This window comes from Rhincodon typus, chromosome 16 (genome assembly GCF_021869965.1).
Source record: "Rhincodon typus isolate 14 chromosome 16, sRhiTyp1.1, whole genome shotgun sequence".
Classification (NCBI taxonomy): domain Eukaryota; kingdom Metazoa; phylum Chordata; class Chondrichthyes; order Orectolobiformes; family Rhincodontidae; genus Rhincodon; species Rhincodon typus.
This window is the reverse complement of record NC_063347.1, coordinates 22,250,415-22,273,711: the sequence shown is the minus strand read 5'-3', so window position 1 is coordinate 22,273,711 and position 23,297 is coordinate 22,250,415. Positions and strand designations below refer to the sequence as shown.

The window sequence follows — 23,297 nt, the reverse complement described above, 5'->3', positions numbered from 1 at the left end:
GATGTAAACCTGGATCATACAGATCGAAGCATGATAATGGCAGTACGGTATCATTCTTTCGATTACTAGGAGCCAGACTTCCTTGAAACTGCCGAAATATCTCTAAGCTTTTTTTTTAAATTGAAGGCAGTTCAGTCAGAAGGCCCACAAAACATTACACCAGTGTAAATCCTACAGTATCTATCCACTTATGCAAAATCCCTCTCGCATGCTATCGATTCATACATTTTTATATAAAACAATACATTGTTATGGAGCGTTTCCTGACACCAATGATAACTTAAAACAATTGCTATTTGTTGTTGTATCCAATTTAATACGTTTAAAAAATTGCTTCCAATTTTAGGCAATTTGCTGATAATTGGCTACCAGCACTTCCTCCTGTGCAGCATTGCTTGCAATTGAGATATTGATATTTGGTAAATTTTTTTTTTGGTATTTACACTATAAAATTGAAGGTAACACAGTAAATACTGAGGCATACCTAAGATTAAGTGGAAACTCATTTGAGATTGAGAAGAGTGTACCTTTTATTTTGTAAACTGAAAGTGCTAAAATATAAATCTCCCAAACCTGTCCTTGGTCTTCAGTTTTGGGAATCATTTAGAGTGTCTATGTTGATTCACGCATTTGTTTGATAAGACACTCAGGATGTAACACTGAAAATTATGGTGTCATATGACTACCACAGTGATGATTCCGATTTTTGTCTGTAATGATCCCTGGTGGCACCTTTCTAAATGGATGTGGGAATATTGTATGCCATAGTACACAATGGACTATCTCCCTCCCACTCCTACTACTATTTGTGGGGTTGTTCAAGAAAACATTTTGTAATTGGGATATTTTACTTGTGAATGAAGTATCAACAATCTTTCATAACATCATATATCAGACCAGGAAATGTTGGAGGACCATACAAAGAGATCTACTGTGTTTTGTGCTGTTGATCTGGCAAGCAATCTGTATGCAACAGCCTAAAATACACCACCAATTCTGATGCTGTCCTTGCTTAAATATGTGAGAATGGAACTGCAGAAAGACTGGTATTTCTTTGTGCGACCCCATGAATAGGAGTTATATAAATTTGCATTCAGTTACTGTTCTGTGAATAACGACCCATGAACAACAGTCACTGTTTATGCTGGTACAGCCTTGGGTAGGTCAGTTGTAGAAATAAGGTCACACTGGGAAAGACTGTTCTCTAGATCTTGACACATAACAGGTAAACCATGCAGAAATTTGGATGTTTGTAGAAGTACTTATTTTACCATAGGTGGTAACCATTGCATACATAAAATAAATAGAATAATCTATAAGTTCAAAAACACACTCTAATGTTCGAATTCGCCTTTCAGACTAGAATGCTGTGTTATTCCCCGGCTGGCTAAATTTATTGGTCAACTAATTGTGTTTATAACTATAGATCAGTACCAATCTAGCACTTATGTATATAGGAAATCTTGGCAGTCTGGGAGTTTAAGACTATAGTGGGTGAAGGAGTAGCCAAAGATGAAGAAAAGCAATAGACAGTTAGCAGGGGAGTATTCAGTATGTTCAGGGTCTAGGTGCTTATGGTGAGCAGCAAGGTAATGAATGGCTAAGTATGAATCTGAAGGGAAGATGAAAACCTTACAGTTAATTCTCAAGGACATGGCTTATTAGTGAAACTTAAGTGATAATGGGGAATTGGGCTTTTGTTGTGAGAAAAAGATGTTGAATCACGGGTTATGACTGCATAAAAACAAAGCAGGAATGAATAATTTAGGATCATGGTTGCCAGACTTTGCTGAAACAAAATCAGGATTGACCAACAGAAAGTTTTTATGTTGGAAACCCAGTAAGAAATGTAACACGATTGTGATTCCTACCAAATTTGAACATTATTCTGTTAAGTCATTATATTTCCATTTATAGCTGATAGAGTAGTGTTTCTGCCGATATTGCATACCCAGATTGGCATGTGATGGTATATTTTTAGTACTGTACAGTACATGGTGTCACATGTCAATAGTTCAAAGCCTATTGTGTATAATAAAGTGACGTTCAATCACCACTGTGTTGTGTAGTTCTGTTTTCAGAGAGTAGTTCCTTTTTCACTTCTGTTATTTCCTGTAATTATCAGATTGATAAAGGTTGTTTTGGGGTAATTAGAGTCATAGAATCAAAAAGAGCGGGAACAGACCCTTTGGTCCATCTGCAGTTTCCAAGTTACATACTCCCATCTTTCACCTTAACAGATTTAGGCTTATCCAAAACAATACTGTCCATATCCTAACTCACACATCATCCCTGTGCTTGCTGAATTAGATTTGCCCACTGTCCCCAATTATGCCCATTACAACGTTCTTACTTCAAATACTTTTATTGTTTCGCTGCTCCCTCTAACCTCCTTGCATTATGCCAGCTCTCACCATCTATCCACTCCCATTCATTAGTGATGTGTCTTCAGCTGTTTGGATCATAAGCTAGTGAATTCCCTCCCTAAATCTCTCCACCTCCCATTCATTTAGATCCCCCTCAAAACCCCCTCTTATTTGAGCAAGTTTTTTGTTCTCTGTACAAATGACTGATTTCATCCTCTTTTCCAAATTCTCCTGCAGCCTTGTCTCCCTAACTCTGTGGTCTTCAACCCTACAACCCTCTGAGATATCTGACCTTTTCTAATTCTGGTCTCTTACGCATTCCCCATTATAATTCCTCTACCATCGGTGGCCATGCCTTCAGTTGTCTAAATTAGAAGCTCTGGAAATCCCTCCCTACACTTCTGTGTCTTCACTTTCCTTTGTTAATGGTTTTCTTGACACCTACCTCTTTGACCAAACTCTGGTGTAATAGCTTTTGTAGATTGGTCTGGTATTTTGTTTATTAATGTACCTGTGAAGTGTGTTAGGGTATCTCAATATGCCTAAAAGTTGTTATTATTCTGTGTTGGATTACACTCTAGAAAAGGGCCTCGAGGTGTTAAATGAAAGTTGCTGTTGCTCAGTTTTTGTATATTTCATGAGCTTCAGTTACTATGTAGGAATAGGAACTATTACAAATGAAAACAAACAGTTTTATTTTAACATTGAGGAAGACAAATTTATAATTACACCATGTTTTTATCTTGAAAGAGTTTGGAAGAGCAATTAAGCCTCAGATTTTCAGGCAGTAAAATACTGGCTGTCATCCAGAGGAATGACTGGAACGATTGAGAGATTTAGTTATAGATTTAGATTTATGGCAGATGGATTATGGGTGGGAACTTAGTTGTCGTTGGTCAGGCATTTGAAATGGGTTTTATTTGTTAACTTCTTAGGTCAATGATCTTTTGTCAGTGAGTTCTGATGAAAGATCATCAACTTGAAGCATTAATTCTATTTCTGTCTGCATGGACAGTGCAAGACCTGGTGAGTCTGACCCATCTTCTGCACTTCTATGCTCACACCTTCCCTCCTTCCCAGAACAATGAAAGGATTCCCCTCGTCCTCACTTGCTACCCCACTAGTTTCTACATTCAAAGTATCATCCTCTGCCATTTCTGCCACATCCAGCAGCATGCTACCACACAAACCTATCCTTCCCCTCTCCTCCACCGTCACTTTCTGCGGGGACTGTTCACTCCATGATACATTGGCCCACACTTCCTTACTCCTAACACTGCCTAGCCAAGCAATAGCAGAAAGTGTAACACATGCCCATTCACTTCCTCCCTTCCCTTTCTCCAATGTCCCAAACCTTCCAGGTGAAGCAGCCTTTTACTTAGAGTCATAGAGATACACAGCACAGAAACAGACCCTTTGGTCCAACTTGTCCATGCCAACCAGATATCCTAAATAAATCTAGTCCCATTTGCCAGCATTTGGCCCATATCTCTCTCAACCCTTCCTATTCATATACCTATCCAGATGCCTTTTAAACATTGTAATTGTAGCAGTCTCTACCACTTCCTTTGGTAGCTCATTCCATACATGCACCACCCTCTGCGTGAAAAAGTGCCCCTTATTGCTTTTAAAGCTTTCCAGTCTCACCTTCAACCTATGCCCTCTAGTTATGCACTCTACCACCCCTGGGAAAAGACCTTGTCTATTTACCCTATCCATGTCTATCATGATTTGATAAACCTCGAGAAGGTCAACCCTCAGCTTTCGATGCTCCAGGGAAAATAGCCCCAGCCTATCCAGCCTCTCTGTATAGGTCAAACCCTCCAACATCCTTGTAAATCGTTTCTGAACTCTCTCAAGTTTCACAACATCCTTCATTTACCAGAGAGACCAGAACTGCGTGCAGTATTCCAATAGTGGCCTAATCAATGTCCTGTACAGCTGCAATATGACCTTCCAACTCCTATACTCAATCCGCTGACTAATAAAGGCAAGTGTGCCAAATGCCGCCTCACTATCCTATCTACCTGCGACTCCACTTTCAAGGAACTATGAACTTGCACTCCACGATCTCTTTGTTCAGCAACACTCCCAGGACCTTCCCATTAAGTGTATAAGTCCTGCCCTGATTTGCTTTTCCAAAATGCAGCAACTCATGTTTATCTAAATTAAATGCCATCTGCCGCTCCTCGGCCCATTGGCCCATCTGATCAAGATCCCACTGTACTCTGAGGTGCCCTTCTTTGCTGTCTACTACACCTCCAATTTTGAGGTCATCTGAAAACTTACTAACCATATACTTGTATTTCTTTCAGTCTGATTTACAGTATTCACTGAACGCACTGTGGTCTCCTTTACATTGGTGAGTCCAAGCAAAGACTGGGTGACTGCTTTGTGGAACATCTTTGCCCTATCCATAATAATGAACCTGACCTTACATTTCAATAAGCCATCTTGCTCTCATATTAACATTTCTCACCTGGGCCTGCTTCACTGTTCCATTGAAGCACAATGCAAACTCGAAGAACAGCACCTCATTTTCCACTTAGGCATATTATAGCATCTAGGACTCCAATATTGAATTCCACAACTTCAGAGCCTGATCACATGTTGTCTGTCCTTCATTTTTGTTACATTTCACAACCCCCTCACCCAGTCTTGTTTGTGCCTTGTTTACTTTCCTGTCCGTAAAGAGCATCCATTTTCTCTCTTTCACTCTTAAATTTATACCCAGTTTACATCTTTATTTCTCTTTCACCACAATTAGCAACCCCTTTACCTTTTGCACATGGCCTCCACACCATCTATCCTTTGGCTCCTTCCCCTCTGTCAAAAGCATAAGCACTATTTTCCAGTGTGGAGCTGGAAGAACACAACAGGTTAGGCAGCATCAGAGAAGTAGGAAAGTTAATGATTCGGGTTGGGACTCTTCTTCAGAACTGATCTGAAGAAGGGTCCCGACCCGAAATGTTGACTTTCCTGCTCGTCTGATGCCGCCTGACCTGCTGTGTTCCTCCAGCTCCGCACTGTATTGACTCTGACTCCAACATCTGCAGTTCTTGCTATCTCCGAGGACCATTTTCCAACCCTTTTCAGTTCTGAAGAATAGTCATATCAGACTTGAAATGTTAACTCTGTTACTGTCTCCAAAGATGCTGCCAGACGTGCTGAGTGTCTCCAGCTTTTTCAGTGTTTGTTTCAGATTTCCAGCATCCACAGTATTTTGCTTTTATGTTGCCTAAGAAGTAGTGTTTTCATTTTTAGTTTATGAAGCAACGATTGAAATTGGATATTATTAGCTGGATATAAATGTTGAGAAATCTACTTTAAACTTCAGAATTATTTATGTAAGTTTCCTAACTTTTATTGCGGTATTCTATTTACTGATCACTTAAATTGCTGCTTATTAGCTGAATCTTAATTTCTGATGAGTCATCCAGCGAGATTGAAAAGTGACCCTGAATGAGAGTAGATAATATTGTTACTGGTAACATGAATTACCAAGAACATAGTCTCCTCACAAACAGATGTGTCTTTCAATAAAGAGGTATCCTGACATTTAATAAAGAGGTATCCAGCCCATTGAACAATTGTCATTTTTATAATTATAGAACAAATTATGAGAGGGTTTGATAGAACAATGGGCAGAACCTGTTACATTTAGCAAGTGAATTAATAAATAGAAGTCATGAAGGTAAAATAATTAGCAAAATGACTAGTGGGGAAATGAGCGGATTTTTTACACAGAGTTGGTAAGATCTGGAATACATTATCTGAAAGGGTGATGAAAGCAGAATCAATAGGAACTTTCAAAAGACTATTAGGTATGTGCTTGAAGCAAACTAATTTGCAGGGTTATGGTGAAAAGGCTAGGATGTGGGACTAAATTGGACATCTCTTACAAAGCATTGGTGCAGGCGTGAGGATCAAAATGACCTCTTTTGTGCTGTATGAATCTTCTCATGAATAGAAATAAGTATTTTGAGCCTTGTTAAATCTGTAAATTTCTTAATAGTTCTTTTTGAGTTCTTGATTGTTTTTGATGAGTATACATGAAGTTGTTCCATGTAATACTGATACGAGAACTAAAATAAAATGTAAAATCTCATGCTGAGAAAGTAAAGCATGGTTTCCTGCCAAGATTGAATTGTTCTGTTAAATATTTTCAGTGATTTGTATCAGTTTTTACTGCTGTGGCTCTTTATTGCTTTATACTGGGTAATTTTGTACTTCTATAGTAGATTGGAATGTTTCTGTTATTGAAGGTTTAAGCTTACATTGTTCGCGGGTTATTTCATGCACTGCAAACCTACCTAGCAATGTTTTCCTCCTGATAAGTTAGAATAACAAACACGATGGTGCACCCCTGAAACAGGGTCAGGCTGTAAATGTATAGGCGCATGTAGCTAAAGCTTAGCATCACTAAAGTGATAGTTGTACCAGAGTATCAGGAATACTTCAGGAATATTAAATATGAAATATGATTTCTAAATTAGAAAAGAATGTAGGACATCTTGGGGTGGCACAGTGGCTGAGTGGTTAGCACTGCTGCCTCACAGGACCAGGGACCCAGGCTTGATTCCACTGTGTGGGCTTTGCATGTTTTCCCTGGGTCTGCGTGTGTTTCCTCTGGGTGCTCCTGCTTCCTCCCATATTTCAAAAGATGTGCAGGTTAGGTGGATTGGCCATGTTAAATTGCCATTATGTCCAGGGATGTGCAGGCTAGGTGGATTAAAGATGAGAAATGCAAAGTTGCGGGGAGGTGGGTCTGGGTGGGATGCTGTTTGGAGGGCCGATGTGAACTCAATGGGTCTGCTTACACACAGCAGGGCTTCTAGAATTCTATTCTGTGATCTGGAACCATTATTCATGTGAACCTCAACAGTGAATCTGGGAACATCACCTCTTGGGCACCAGGCGCAGTTCCACAGGATTGGAGAATGGCCAGTGTTTTACCTTTGTTTAAGAAGGGAAACAGAGATAATGCAGGTCATTACAGACCAGTAAGGCCGATATAAGTGGAAGGGAAGCTGTTGGAGAAGATACTGAGAGACAGGATTTATTCACATTTGGCAGCAAATGGATTTGTTAGTGATAGGCAGCATGGGCTTTTGCAGGGAAGATCATGTCTCATCAACTTGATTGAATTTTTTGAGGAGGTGACAAGAATGATTGATGAGTGAGAGGTGGAGGATGTTGTCTACATGGACTTTAGTAAGGCATTTGATAAGGTACTCTATGGCAGGCTGGTACCAAAGACAGAGTCTCGTGGGATCCGGGATGAGTTGGTTAGATGGATATAAAACTGGCTTGGTTACAGAAGACAGAGAATAGCAGTGGAAGGGTGCCTTTTAGAATGGAGATCAGTAACTAGTCATGTTCTGCAGGAATCAGTGCTGGGACCTTCGTTATTTGTAATGTATATAAATCATCTAGAGGAAAATGGTGGGAGATCTGATTAGTAAGTTTGTGGATGACACCAAAACTGGCAGGGTTGCAGAGAATGAGGAGGATTGTCAAAGGATACTCCAGGATATAGACAGATTTCAGAAATAGGCAGAGAAATGGCAGATGGAGTTTAATCCGGACAAATGCGAGGTGATGCATTTTGGAAGATCAAATTCGCAGTGAATTATACAATAAATGGCAGAACACTTTGGATCACTGACATCCAGAGGGATCTGGACATAAGGTCCATAGATTTCTGAAACTGGCAACACAGGTTGATAAGGTGGTCAAGAAGGCATACATCATGCTTGTCTTCATCGGCCAGGGCATTGAATATAAAAGGTGGTGAGTTATATTACAGCTGTATAAAACTTTAGTTTGGTCACATTTAGAATATTGCATGCAGTTCTGGTCGCCACACTTCTAGAAGGACGTTGATGCTTTGGAGAGGGTGCAGGGAAGGTTTACCTGGATGCTCCAGGCCTGGTCTGGAGGATTTTAGTTATGAGGAGAGGTTGGATAAACCTGGATTGTTTTCATTGAAAAGTTGAAGGCCGAGGGTGCAGTCTTGTAGAGGTCTGCAAAATTATGAGAGGCAAAGGTACGGTGGATAGTCAGAAGCTTTTTCCCTGGATGGAAAGGTCAACTACAAGAGGCCATACGGTCAAGGTAAGAGGGGGTACGTTTAGGGGAGATGCGTAGGGAAAACTTTTCACACAGAGGGTAGTGCCAGCCTGGAATGCATTACCAGTGGATGTGATGGGAACAGGCATGTTAGCAATGTTTAAGGCGTATCTTGATAGACACATGAATGGGAAGCAAATAGAGGGATACAAACTGCGTGTGAGCAATAAGTAGCGGGTCTAAATAAGGATTAGGGCCCATTCTTGTGCTGTATTGTACTGTGTTGTATTGTGTCACCATTGGCCTGAAGCTGTCATCACTGGAATGCAATCCACATGCAGTCATGAACAAACATCAGAGTGACCTCAGTGGTTGGTTTCCCCTCCCTAGACAAGGTTTGCTGAAGGCAAGTTTAGCTCCCTCTTCCCCCACACCATCATCCTAATGGTGATCCACTGATTCAGCATAGTCCTATGTTGAAACCTTTAGATTTGTGTGGCTATTTGGCTGCATTACCTCCTGGATGAATCTGTTTGAGATGCTAAAGGAGAGATCCTAAATGTAATGAAGACCGAAACATAGATTGCTGCAGATTAAGTTAATACATGTGTCTTGAAATAGGACATTTATTCATCTTTTTTTCACTCCTTACTCTTTTTGTCTTGAAGATGCTGCCTTGTGCTTTATGGGTGTTAGTGATCCTTGCTCAAATGCTTTTTCTTGGTTTGGAAGCTTAATCAATAAATATTGTGAGGTTACCTGAGCACCAAATTATCATAGTGACACACACATTTCGAGCAGAAGCTCAGCCTGAGTAATTTTCTTCCACTTTTCCAGTCCTGGGATGCTGAAGCCAATTTTTCCATCATCACTGCTGCTCTAAGTCTGACTGACTCAGTATGAAAACAAAATGTCAAACCTCAATCTTCTCTATAGCTTATGAACAAATTGCATTGTCATAGTACCTTTAACATGTTGAAATGCCTCAGACTTTTCAGAAATGTTATCAGACATAAATTGACAAAAAGAGATGCTCGTGGGATCGCTGGTTATCTTCAGTTGGGGCCTCCCAATTGACTGCAGCATCAAATTAAAGATATGGGGCAGGTTCCTGAAACTGCATGCCCAATCAGAGATTAACAGCTTTGAGTAGGATAGCACCCCCAGTAGAAGGGATGGGCATCCCTCCATCAAAAAGGACTGCATGTTAGTGCCTTAAAATGGAGGTGTCATTGGAAACATATGTAACATTTGAGAAATGAAGAGTCAAAACTGGTAGGTCCGTTAAGGTAGAGAAAAAGCCTTCTGGAAGATTTTACTGGGGCACCGGTGAGGCCTTCCCTGCCAATGGCACTATTATTGGAGTGTAGAGCCTCCTGCTCCAAAGATTACATGGCCTGCTGCCAAGCGTCTGCCTTCATGGAGTTGTCAGATGCGGCACTTGACAGAAAACATCTCTGGTGTCAGGAAGATCCTAGTGGAGTCCTCTCTGTTGCCTTCATAAGGTTCTTAATTGATGGTTATCGACTATTGGGCACGGAGCCAATGCTAATTCTCATCCAGCTCCAGCAAGACATCTTGGAGGCAGAATGTATAAGGCTGCTGACCCAGCACCCTTATTTTCAGGTGTCACCTTCAAATCCACTTCTCTGGGATGGGGAACAGTCCATTCGGATAGATTACAAAAAAGCTTGGTTAAGGAGTTAGGTTTTAAGGAAGTTCTTAAAGGAAGAGACAGATGCTAAGATGGGCAGGGAGGGAGTGGCATCAAAGTTTTTGCCTACTCACTTAATCTGTCCATACCCCTCTGCAGACCTTTTGCATCATCCTCACCAGTTGCCTTCCCACCTGTTTTTGCATTATCAACAAACTTGGCTATTGTACATTCACTTCCGTCATCCAAGTCAGTAATACATATTGTTAATAACTGTAACCTCAGCACTTATTCCTGTGACATACCACTAGTTATACAATGCCAGTCTGAAAATTCCCTCTTATCCCAACTCTCCATCTTCTATTAGTTAGCCGATCCTCTGTCCATGCTTATATACCACCTTCAACACCATGGGCCCTCATTAAGTAACCTAATAGGTAGCATCTTATCAAATGCCTTCTGAAAATCCAAATATATTACATCCACTGCTTCCCCTTGGTCTATCCTGCATGTTACTCCCTTAAAGAATTCTAGTAAACTTGTCAGGTACGATTTCCCCTTTATGAAACTCTGCTGACTCTGCTTGGTCATATTATATATTTATTAATGCTCTGCTATTGCATCTTTTATAATAGACTCTAACCTTTACCCAATAACAGATGTTAGGAAACTGATGTGGAAGAACATTGTTTGTAGGGCTGTAGATTGTTGAAGAGGTAGGAACAGAATATAATTCCCAGCTCCGTGGTGATTTTGGGGATGAGGGATATTCGATCAGAGAGGAGTGAGCTGAGTAGTTACCTCACAGCCTTTCTGCCTTCATCCTGATTAAGCCCATGGTGGGAAAGCATGTGGATGGCTGCCATCGGTTGAGGCTTAGGTGGGCAATTAATACCTCCAACAGCTTTGCCCCACCATTTCTGGTATTAACACAATGGCAGGCAGGGAGCTTGCCTATGGGAAGTGCTCTCAGTGTGGGGGTAATCCCTCATTCAAAGACACTTGGTGCTTGATTGAAAGATCTGGTAACGGGAAGAGGGAACCTGCTGAGACCTACCCCACTGCCCTTGCTGTTGAGTGCCCCCTCTGAGCTACTCCCACAGCTGGAATATCAGCTGAGGCCCAAATAGGATGGAAGATTGCAAATGGTCGGGTTCAGCTAAGGAGGGGAATGAAGTCTGTGGCAAGAACTGAAAGTTCATACAGAACTGAATGTCATGCTCACAGTCTGACAAACATAGTCAGTGCTAGGTTCAAGTAAGTAATAATCCTTCACCTTTATTAACCTGTGGATTTGCTTGGGGATCATCCATATAGTACTTGTAAATTCAGTAGTATTCTGAAATTGCAGATGTTTACATGCAGGCAATTCAAAATTAAAACTAATTCTTCCGTGGGATGTAGACATCTCTGTCAAAGCCAGCATTTGCTGCCCATCCCTACTTGCCCTTGAATTGATTGGCTTGTTTGGCAGTTTAGAGTTGGCCACATTGCTGTGAATCTGGAGTCACTTGGCCAGATTTGGTAAGGATGGCACCTTCGCTTCCCTAAAGGAATTTAGTGAACCACAGTCATTGATAATTATTTCATGGTCATCATCACTGAGACCAGCTTCCAATTCCACATTTCAAAAAAAAAATTACTTGAATTTAAGTTCCACCAGCTGCCACGGTGGCATTTGAACCGATGCACCCAGGCCATTACCCAGGGGCTCTGGATTATTAGTCCACTGACAGTCCCAATATACCACTTCTTGCTTCGAGTAGAATAAATGTTACGATGTTTGAGGAGAGTCCGATTGAATGTTTATGTTTTGAACAATTTGGAAGATTTAACAACATTTTTACAAAATATTTAGTGATTGTCTTGCGGTTCATGATGAATCTCAGATTCTTTGTAAGTGTGAAGAACTAGACCAGATCACAGAGTAGGTAGATGATAACCCATTACAAGGCAACAGCTTCATGAAAAAAAAACTGTCATTGACTTATTTAAATTTAAAGTTCAAATATCATAGTATTAAACTTGGTGATGTTATGACACAAGGACCTTTTTCACTAACATTTTAGTCATTTGAAAATATGTTTAGCTTAATAAAGCCCAGTGTTTGGAATGTGCAAATTGGAAAATGGCCAGATCAATCCCTGAATTAGGTTAAGTGACATCAACTACCATGCAGAGCCCTGTTGCAAATTGATTTGGCTTATGTTAAATTCTAATTGACATAAACTGAGAATAGAAATGCTTAAAGTTGTTGGCGTACCAAAAAGGAGCTCCACTGAGCTGATCGGAAAACTGAAATTTTTTCTGGCTACGGTGGCTTGTTGTCACATTAATACACATATTTTTGCATTGCCAGACATTTCAAATAACATCTAAGATTATTTTATGAAAAAATGTTATTGACTTCAAACTTGAACTTCCATTAAAATGCCCTAAATTTGTAAAGTTTAAAACAAAACTCCGTCACTTATCTTTTTAATGTTTCACTGAACAGAATTCTGGGAGCAGTTTACCTATTCAAACAAGTGAATAAAGAAGGGTATAAAGTAGTGTTGCAAATAGAAAATCTATCTAATGCATGATCTATTCAGTATTTGCTTACACGTGCTGTAACATTTCTTGCCATTATCTACAGTTCATATAAAATGTGTTAAGTAATTCATTCACTCAAAGCAATAATTAACATGAGATTTGTATTTCAAAACATTGAATATTCTTATGTCTTGTAATCAATAATAGATTACTTTCCACCATTTTGGGAATGTTTCTTTCCAGAAGTAGATGAAATTGGTGCCTTGTACTTACTTTATAGCATTGGACCAATTAAATTAGCCCTTGCTTCAAATGTGAAGGAGCTTGACTAGACCACAGATAGAGCACTGCGTGCAGTTTGGTCTCCTAATCTCAGGAAAGATATTACTGCCATAGACGGAGTGGAACAAAAATTCATCAGACTTGTTTGTGGGATGGTGGGACTGCTATATGATAAGATTGGGAAACTGAGCCTGTATTCTCTGGAGTACCAAAGAATGAGAAGTGATCTTGCTGAAGCCTACAAAATAATTAAAGGGATAGACAGGGTAGTTATGGGTAACATATGTCCCCTGGTGGGAGAGTTTAGAACCAGGGGTCACAGGTTAACAATATGGGGGATGCGATTTAGGACTGAGATGGGAGAGTTTTTTCACTCAGAGGGTTGTGAATCAATGGAATTCTGTACCCCTGAGGGCAGTTTAGTAAGAATTGAATAAGTTTACTTTTTTTTTGATTATCAAAGATGTAAAGGATTATAATGTGGTTAAGAGACATTGAAACGTTTGATCAGCTATGTTCATGTTAAATGTCAGAGCAGGCTGATGGGCTGAATAGATTACTTCTGTTCCTGGACATTCATTATCAATATAAGAAATTAATAAAAGTCATGAGAGTTGCTTCTGAAACTATATACTATACCAAACTCTCTGAGTAAATAAGTTCTTCCTACATCAACTTTTAAATGTACTTTTCACTCATTTCAATGGATATCCTTTAGACTTATATTACCTCCTTAAAAAAAAATTAAAATTGTTATGCTGTTACCACATAATATATAAACCTGGCTTCAAGTATGGATACAGTGTATTCTTTTGTTTTATTTTCTTCAGCTAGTTCAAACCTTTTATTTAATGAAAACAATCTGTATGTGTTACATTTTGCATAGGCCTTGTTAATTCAGTGCCGACCAGATTTTCAACATGGGAATGTCCTTGGCATGGTTCCAAGAGACCACATTGCCAGAAGCAGGGCATAATACAACATAGTTTTTGTTACAGTCAGCACTTTCTAACATGGTTCTAAAAACAGAACTGTAGCTTTACTGTATGAAGCAATCTTCAGAGTCTAAAACTAGATCTAGATTAATTAAAGACAACATATTTTAATGTATGATTCTTTGATATAAGTGCACCATAAAATGAACTCTTGTTTCATATTTGGGATAATTAGGTTGTGTGTTCAGTGTTTCTATAAATGGGCATTATTACGGTATTGATGGGGAGGGAATTGGTAGGGTATGATTGCGGCCTTAGAGTAGGCAAATCTACACTTGCCGTATTTTTCATTTTAAATGTAAAGTAATATTCGTTGGACGAAATGAAACAAAATACCATATTGTACTTTTATAGATGCTAAATGGTGCCACAGATTTGCTTTTTTAAATCTGTGCTTGTTTTGGAAGCGGCTTTTGGCATTTGAATTGTCTACAGTGCTCTTGACCCATGGTAACTGTATGGAAAGCAGCATACCATCAAGACGCATTCTTTTGTTACAAGAGGTGTGATTTGCAGTGCAACTTTCATTGTCAAGGTTTTTATTAGATTTTCTTTACAGAGAAATACTCTCTATCTGTATCTTGAATGCTGAGGGGGTCAGGAATTAAATTGTTTTGATATGGTTCCAGATAAACTCAACATTGAACAAATATATGGGCATATGAAATAGGAGCAGAAGTAGGCCATTCAGCCCCTCAGCCTTATTTACATAATTATATATACTGTATTTATTTTCACAAAGCAATTTTTATAATTGCTATGAAGAAATGAAACTGCTGTTGTGGTTTCATATTAAATAGAAACATAGGAACAGCTGCTTGAGCATGATTCACCATTCAGTGAGGCTATGGCTGATTTGTGGCCTAACTCCATATACATCTTTGGCCTATATCCCTTAATACCAATACTTCACATGGGCTCATCTCTCTCAGATTTAAAACTGACAACTAATCTAGCATAATCTGCCGTTTGTGGAAGAGAGTTCCAAACCACCTTTTTGTGTGTAGAAGTGCTTCCTAACATCTCTCCTGAATAGTCTAGCTCTAATTCTCAGACTGTGCCCCCTAGTTCTAGAACCTCTAACCAATGGGAATAGTTTATCTACCCTGCCCTTTCCTGTTAATATCTTCAAAACTTTGTTCATAACACGTAGTATATATTTCAAACGAATCATGAGTGAAAATAGTGCATTCTTTTTTATTTGTCTAGATAATATTGCTCTAAATATCATCAGAACTGTTGTTTCACTTACCTGTGTGTTGACAGGTTGCCACTGGTCGTACATCTCATGCAACCATTCTCCTTCTTTGGCAGTTTCTCAGGGGCAAGGATGGCTTGGTATCACTCCAGGGGAGTGCATTCTGTGGTGTCTGGATTGTCTGACCCTGGAGCTGCAGACTATGTCCCAGGTGGGCATGTGGTGTTTGAGGTGGGGGCTGGGATACTCTGCATTCTACACCCTCTTTCTGATGCTTGTGCTTGGCCTCCACGTGCTCTACTCAAAGTGGTTGCTGTCTTCACAGATGCTTCTTCTGCAGTTTGTGCGCTTTAGGGCAAGTGATTCCCATGTATCAATGTCGAGTTTGTACAGGGAGGCTTTCATGGTGTCTTTGTGACGTTTCCTCCGTCCTTCTAGTGGTTGCTCATCATTGCAGAACTTGGAGTAGAGCACTTGTTTTGGTGGTTTTGTGTCAGGCCTGCGGACAATGTGGCCTGCCTATCGCAACTGATCCTACATGACCAATGCCTTGAGACTTCAATCTTTGAGGAATAGTTAACCATGTTGTCTCATGTTTTGTGAAGCAAATCTATCATTGCTGATTATGAGACCTCGACTATTTTATTGAGTATGGTGATTATGGCTCCGTATACATCTGGTTGAATTAGGAACTGGGGCTACTGGTGGTTCTTGGATTTTGCCGCTCAGTTCCCTAGTAAGAAAAATGCAGTTAGATGAGGAGGCGAGAAGAATTTACACTTCCAGAAGGTGATCCATTGTCAATTAGCAATTGATAACATGATTTTCCACGTTTCATGACACAGACATGCTATTATCAAAAATTCTTTTTACTCAAACCTTTGAATTCTCCTAGTACCACATTAACATTACAATAAATGAATATCTTTATAACTGTTTAAACTACATAATCAACAAATTCATTTTATACATCTTTGTGTGATTCCTGTTTGGGCATTCTAATTTTGAGACTGGTGTTGCATAAATTAAGAAAAAAGTACAAATTGGTTTAGGATTTAATGTATGTTGCAATATGAGAACTTCCTGACTTACTTAATGGATTGGAACTGTGCAATATCTGTGATGTAAGCACGATGTGTTGAACTTGGGAAATTACTTAATAGCACGCTAAAGAGACATCTACAATCTAAAGAATGTAAACTGTTTAAATTTTACATCTGTTCAAATTTCGTTGCCATATTAAATGCAGATGACATGATGCAATTCTGCAAATTAGAAAATGAACAAAAAATTATAAGCTGAATCCTTAGATTTGTTTTTAAAAAAGCTTTGTTTTAAAATGTCATAATTTTTTCCAGATGTTTTAATATTACATGCATTCCATCATAGACACGGATCTACTGGAACAAAATAATGAATACACTGATGATTTTAGTGAAGCTACATATACAGCACCCACATTTTAGTTTTGCCTTAAAACAAATTTCACTACAGAATCAAACCATTTTGCTAAATTCACAGGAACAAATCTTCCCACCACAACTATATAATCTAGCCCTTACTGATTATAGATGCAGTCCAGAACAAGTAATTGTTCCTTTTGTTACTTTCTTAAAAGGATTGTTTTTACTGATGTTCATGTGGCTTAGAGGCTGGAGTGCAAGAATCACAGAAGTGAATTCCAGTTGCTTTCTTTTGTCAGCTTGCTGTCTTGGAAACTAAATGTGCATCAGCTGTGATTTGTTTGAGTTGCCTGTCTTGTGTTTCAAACAATACCTGTTTGAAAATACAGTTTTGAAACTAAAATTGAGACCACTTAGATTTGCAACTTAAATGAACAAAGAAAAAACTTACTCAATGTTGATCTTACGTAAATGTAAAATTTAATTTAGTGACTATTACACTGTTCTGTGCACACAGTGTCAGCAACAAGTGTTTTGAGATTGGTTTAGGTGTTATGTGCTCTGTAATACAAAAAACTTACATTTATATTGTCCTTTTCATGCTCACCAGATGTCTTGAGTGCTTTACAACCATTGAAATGCTTTTTGAAGTAGTCATGCAGAAAATGTGGTAACCAATTATCACTCATCAAGCTTCCACAAACGACAATGTGAAAATGAACAAGTAAAGTGTTTTAGTGATGTGATTAATGGACAAATATTGGCCAGGACACTGGGGGAATGTTTCCTGCTCTTCTTGAAATAACATAGTGGGATCTTTTATATCCACCTGAATAGACAAATGTGACTTGGTTTGCCATCTCTATGAAAAGTTGGCATTTCCAAAAATGTTCCCTCAGTATTGTGTTGGAGTATCAGCCTTGATTTCTGTGCTCAGGCACTGCAGTGGGACCTGAATTAAAGACCTGTGACTCAAAGGTGAGAGTTCGATTTACTGACCCACACCTGCCTGGTAATGCCTAGATTTGTGTGAAGGGCAATATTCTGTACAGTTTATGGTAGAACTGTATCCTTAAGTAGAAAAGTGGAAAATGTTTTGCTCCTTAATTCTGATTGCGGTTTTTGAGAGAACCACCTTTTAACTTTTTGGGACACTAGTTGTATCATTGCTGGAAGGTGGTTTTAGGCAACTGGTATTGACTTTGGGCTGGATTTTACACGCCTGCTGGAATTGTTTATTGCAGTAGACTTGGTGGGTTCATGTAAAGTATGTGGGTGGTCTTCTGTCCATCCCTGACACAGCCCCTATAATATGGGGTGTGAATATGACACACACCACCTGCCTGGTCTTAGACCCTATTTGAGACTCTTGACGTCAATTAATGGCCACTTAAGAACTAAAATCTGCCTTTACTATCATAATAGGTTGCACAGTGGAAAGTGGGAAAGAAAAGTTGTTGAAAGAGTGGAAGGAAGGGTGTCCTGTGTGCATCGGGTTATTGTATTATTTGTACCCTACTTCGTATCCTGGCCTCCAAAACCCATCCAAAAAGATCGTGTCTTACGTGTCTCCAGGATCCATGCTGTCTTCTTTGTCAAGAAGCTTGCAGTCCCAACAGTCTCCCTGAGATCTGCTACTGCAGGGACTGCACAAGGTTCTTGTAGCATAATATTGTTGCGGGTTAGCCTTTTCTTTAAGTCCTCTTGCAGTCAGATTTTCTAATGCCTCTCCTTACATCCTGTAAAATTTGTGCCCGATTTTGTGCACTGAAATCAAATTTTGATAAGCAATGAGGAAATGTGAAGACTTTTGCTAAGATTCAGCATAATCAGCATTGTTACGTCTGGGGTGCATAGAATTGGAAGTGACCTTTGGAATGCAGTGGTTGGTAGGAGTCAGAGTACTAGTAAAAGGATTGACAGTTTTTAAGGATATGACAAATAAGTTCACCATGTTCTTTGTAATGGAACCTCAGCTTTTCAGCATAGGTATTAGTGATTTTGAGGACGCACAAAGATTTCTATCTCCAAGTCGACAGATGACTGGATCTTAGATAGCACAGTAACTTGTGAGGATGGGATCAGGAAGTTGCAAAAAGATACTTTAAATCAGCAAAAAAACTGCTCCAAATTAAAGAACTGATAGGATTGAAGCTTCTCATATTTTGGTTGTGTCATTTTCAGAGAGGTTCATAGAGGGTTTCCATTCATATGCCACAATCTCTTTCATTCTTCCACTGTCCACCTCATTAATTATATTCTGGGTTCCATGGTGCCTCTTCCATTGAATTATGTGCAACTGCCTGGATCTTTAAGTGCATTTAAGCCAGTTCAAATGCTCTAAGTCAGGGACTAGCATTCATAGTCTCCTGCTTGCCTGCTATTCTAGAGGAGATGGCTGAGAAAGGGAAGCTAGCATCCTATTTCACATATAGGGACTATGGGATGTTGAAAAAGAGGACTGTTATCGTTCTTCTGAACTGCCAAAATTGACCATGGTAATCAACTGTGCCAGCCTGGATTGAGATGACCACCCGGTTAAGTGCAGTGCCCCCAGTGAGAAGAAAAGCCCGGTAATGGAGAAAGAAGATCACTGAGCTTCTGTACTTCACAGTGGTAAATTCCACCCTCTTCACCCTGCTACCTCACACATACTATAACTGCGGTTGCACACAGCTCCCTCCTAAGGCTAGTGGTCTACCACACCCACTATTGCATACAACACTCTTCATCAACAGCTTTCATCCTCCTCATTTTCCCAAGCTATTAAGCGTCCTTTGTGCCATTTCCTCACATACTCAGGGCAATTGAACCCTGCACCACTACCAACAGCACTTCCAACCACTTCTAACACCACTCATTCCTCTTTTTTCCAGGCTGGCGGTGCCTTGCAAAATCACCCACATGCACACATGGCCCCTGTGTCCATCCGCACTATATCAGATTCCAGTGGTTCCCAACCTTTTCAGTATCAAGGCACATTTCAATGGGACAAATAACTCCATGGCACATGTGCCGAATCTCCAAGCATACATGGTTATTGGAAGTTTACATGTGTGGCTCTGAATGCTTGTGGATGTGCAGTCAATAGGGATGCCTGATGTCAGCAGACACTGCCTGCAATAATAGGCACCGAGGATCCGGGGGAGATTGGAAACCCAGGTGCAACATCAGTGCCCCAGTAGATCGATGCAGCTTCCCAAAAATCTTGTGGCACATTTCCCACCTTGTCACAGCACACCAGTTGGAAACCATTAGGACCTATCCTTATATTTGAAATTTCCCCCTGCACGCCCGCTTACTGGGTCTAGTCCTCACACCTGAGTTTCCCACTTTGACCCACACCACACAGACTGTAACTCATAATTCCCCTTGACATTATTGCCCTAGCCCCTCGGACTAAGATTGACAATGTCATTGACTAAGTGTGGAAGCACCCCTGCCTGACTGTAGACCCCTTCACTCAACTAAGGAAAGTCTAAGGACTTTCAGAAATGGCCATTTGGTTGAAGTACACACAATGTGTTTGGCCCATAAGCTGCTGCCACATACCGTAGATGCGAATGCTTGTACAGCAACATAGAATCATAGAATCCCTACAGTGTGGAAGCAGGCCATACAGCCCATCGAGTCCACACCAACCCTCCAAAGAGCAACCCACCGAGACCCAGCCCTGCACCCTATCCCTCTAACCCTACGTTTTCCATGGCTAACCCACCGAGCCTGCACATCCCTTCACTGTTCAATGCTGGCAAGCATGAAAAGCTGCTAGCTTTCTGCCTGTACTAAAAGGCAAGGGAAAGTAGAGATGTTGCAAGTGGCATAGTAAGTATAAAATGAGTGAGCACTTGAAAGTAAGTTCAGGGCCCTGAGGTGTATCCTGTGCTGATACATGGGCCAGGTGTCTGTCTATGTGCACAAAACCACTTGGCCAGAGCGTTATAATGTGTCGGTGAGTGTCCAAGGCAGTCTGTGATCAGCTGTGATGATGTGGTGAGATCAATGTTTTACCAATGCTGACTTCCATAGCTGGAGGATGGAGGTGGTTGCTGTTCCTGGAATATGTCTGTATGATCCTTAGAAACAATGATCACCATGAAGGCCTGGAGAACATACTGGTGAGCCACACCCTCCAGGTAACTGCTCAAGGCTTTCATGTGGGAATTGGCACCATCTAGTTTCTCAACAGTACTTGGGAGATCCACAAACTGCATATACATGAAGCGAGATTCGCTAATAATGTGATGTAAATACATGGAAATAGGGTCCTTGCCACTTCCTAGTGAGTTTCTCATTTAACTGCTGAAACTTGAAGGTGAAAATCAGATATTTTTCTCAACTATGAGAGTCCTGTTTGTCTATTTTCACTGCATTCCCCCAAATTTTCCCCCATTGCTTTTTGAAAAGTGTTATGAGTTCTTTTACATTCACTTCACAAGCAAGGTGGGACCCTGGTTTAATGTGAAGGTGACATTTCTAGATTCATAGCACTCTCTCAGTAATTGTGCTGTCTGTCAGCCTAGATATTATTTTCAAGTCTGTGGAATGGGACTTGCTTCCCTAACCATCTGTTTACGTTGAGATAACTCTGAGCCAGAGCTGACACCTGGCCGATGGAGCCAAGATAGGAACGTATGATGTTATCCACATTGAATCAGAAAAAGACCAAGCAGAATATTTTCAAAGTGGCAAGAGACTGGGAGCAATGAGGTTTAGAAGACCATTTACTTAAATCACTGAAAGCTAGCGCAGAAGGGTAAAAAAATCTAAACAGCTAACAAAATGTCGGCCTTTATCTCAAATAAGCTGGAATTCAAAGGGAAGGAAATGATGCTTCAGTTGTACAAAGGCTAGTCAGACTCCATCTGAAATATTTTGTACAGTTCTGGGCACCAAACCTCAGGAAAGGCATGCAAACCCTTTGTGGTGATACATCAGACGTTCATCAGATTGATGATTTTAAGACTACAAGTTCCATAAACTATTCCGTTGAATTTAGAAGATTGAGAGGTGACATAATAGATGTGCTTAAAATGTTTAAGGAATTCTGCAGGGCACTTCTTCTGGCTTGGGAGGCCTGTAACATAAAGTATAAACTTCAGAATACAGTAGGCCATTTTGGAGTGAAAATCAGAAAGAACTTTTTCACGTAAAGCATCATACAAATCTAGAAACCCCTCACTCAAAAGGTTGTGGATGGTGTGTCAATTAAAAATTCCAAGATTGAGATCAATAGATTTTTCTTTAAGAAAAGGGATGTAAACAAGCATCAATTTCTAAGCTCATTGGTGCCCCTGTAAAATAAGCCAGAATGTCTGATAACTGTCAAGGTGACAAATGTTTGATTAATACTTATTTAATTGCTAATTGTTCTTCATAGTGTAAATGTGTGCTTGGATTATTGATCAAAATTTTGTGGTGGTGATAATAAACAATCTTTCAGTGTTCACCATCATTATTCCACTGAAACTGACAGCACCTTTTGGAGTCCACACATGCACAGGATAATGCAGAAATGCTGTCTACAAAACTGAGTTAATATTTGTGACTTATCACATTTCTTCATCTAAAATAAAAAAAACACACTTTTAAAGAAAAGTTTGTTTATCTTTATGTTGGCTGTTGCCTTTATTCCATCATAATCATTTATTTTGTTATCTGAAAAACTGTGACAGAAATAAAGGATAATGAAATTCTTTGTTGTGATTCACTGCTTACCTTGCTTGCTGACATCAGTGCTGTTGGATGGCTGGAGATCTCCCTTTATCCTGCCATCAGGAAAGGGAAAGTCCAGGTACAGAGCTTGATCTTTGGAATAGCTTTCTATGAGGTTGGGGCAGGCAACCTTGTTTCGCTGTAGACTGTAAAATATAATTGCATAAATATTGCATATGAGTGCGGTGTCTTGATTTTTTTCTTGAGCTGTTTTTGTGGCAGTGTCTCATATGGAATAGGCTGGGTATACGTTTTGTTCATTGTATACGTAATATTAACTAATTTCTTTATATTTTTGCTCCTTTCGTACTTCCAGTTTTCTCTGTCTTCTTCTGGAGGTGTTGATATCCTCACTGCTTAGAGTTTGTGCACTCAGTAGTCATCCTTCAAAACGTTGCCCACATGCACATAATTCATGTGGGTCTTGATGTTGAATGGCAGTAGACTGTTTCAAGATATCACAACTTAGCCAGTTCCTGTCTTTACCAAATACCTACGTGTGCACACTGTGATTAGGGATCCCTGAGTAATCACATTATGAGCTTAGTCAACTCTTCTCCTGTACAAAAGAACTTACCAATTATTCTTGTCACTGCACAGATTAGTTAACTATATGTAACATTTATACATAAAAGTGTCTTTCTTGTTATAAGGATGGTGCCCCTCTTACTGGTTGCAGCAGCTACTGGTTTCTCACCCAAGTGGATGTTCTTTATAAATGCTGCTATTCCCGTTAAGGAGTATGACAGCCGAGTCAGACACTGTCCTTAATCAATACCCAAAATGATGCCTTTTTTCAGCAATGGGTTGTGAAGAGAGGGAGAATTCTCTTTGCCTCCTTCTCGTAACGCAGAAATGCTGAAGAATTAATGGAGTGCCCCTAGCTAATTCTGCATAGACCAAGAATTAAATTTGGAATCTTTGATGGACTGTGCACCTTAGTTCCACATTAAAAACTAAGGCGTCAAAAATTGAAAGTAATTTCATAAGTGGCACAACCTGTCAAGAAAATGTTCACAGCAGGCCAAGCAGCATCATAGGAGCAGAGAGGCTGACGTTTCGGGCCTAGACCCTTCA

At 39.9% G+C, this 23,297-nt stretch overlaps 1 protein-coding gene across 3 annotated transcripts in view; it reads left to right on the top strand.

The window, feature by feature from the left end:
* Positions 1–23,297, top strand: part of raf1b (Raf-1 proto-oncogene, serine/threonine kinase b) — an 88,338-nt gene that overhangs the window by 1,256 nt on the left and 63,785 nt on the right. The window contains exon 2 of one of the 3 annotated variants that reach the window (XM_048606360.1): positions 15,219–15,313. The exons of the other annotated variants lie outside the window; for them this stretch is intronic. The gene's annotated coding sequence lies outside the window, so the exon portion shown is untranslated. The remainder of the gene's footprint in view (positions 1–15,218; positions 15,314–23,297) is intronic. 3 annotated transcript variants of the gene reach the window in all.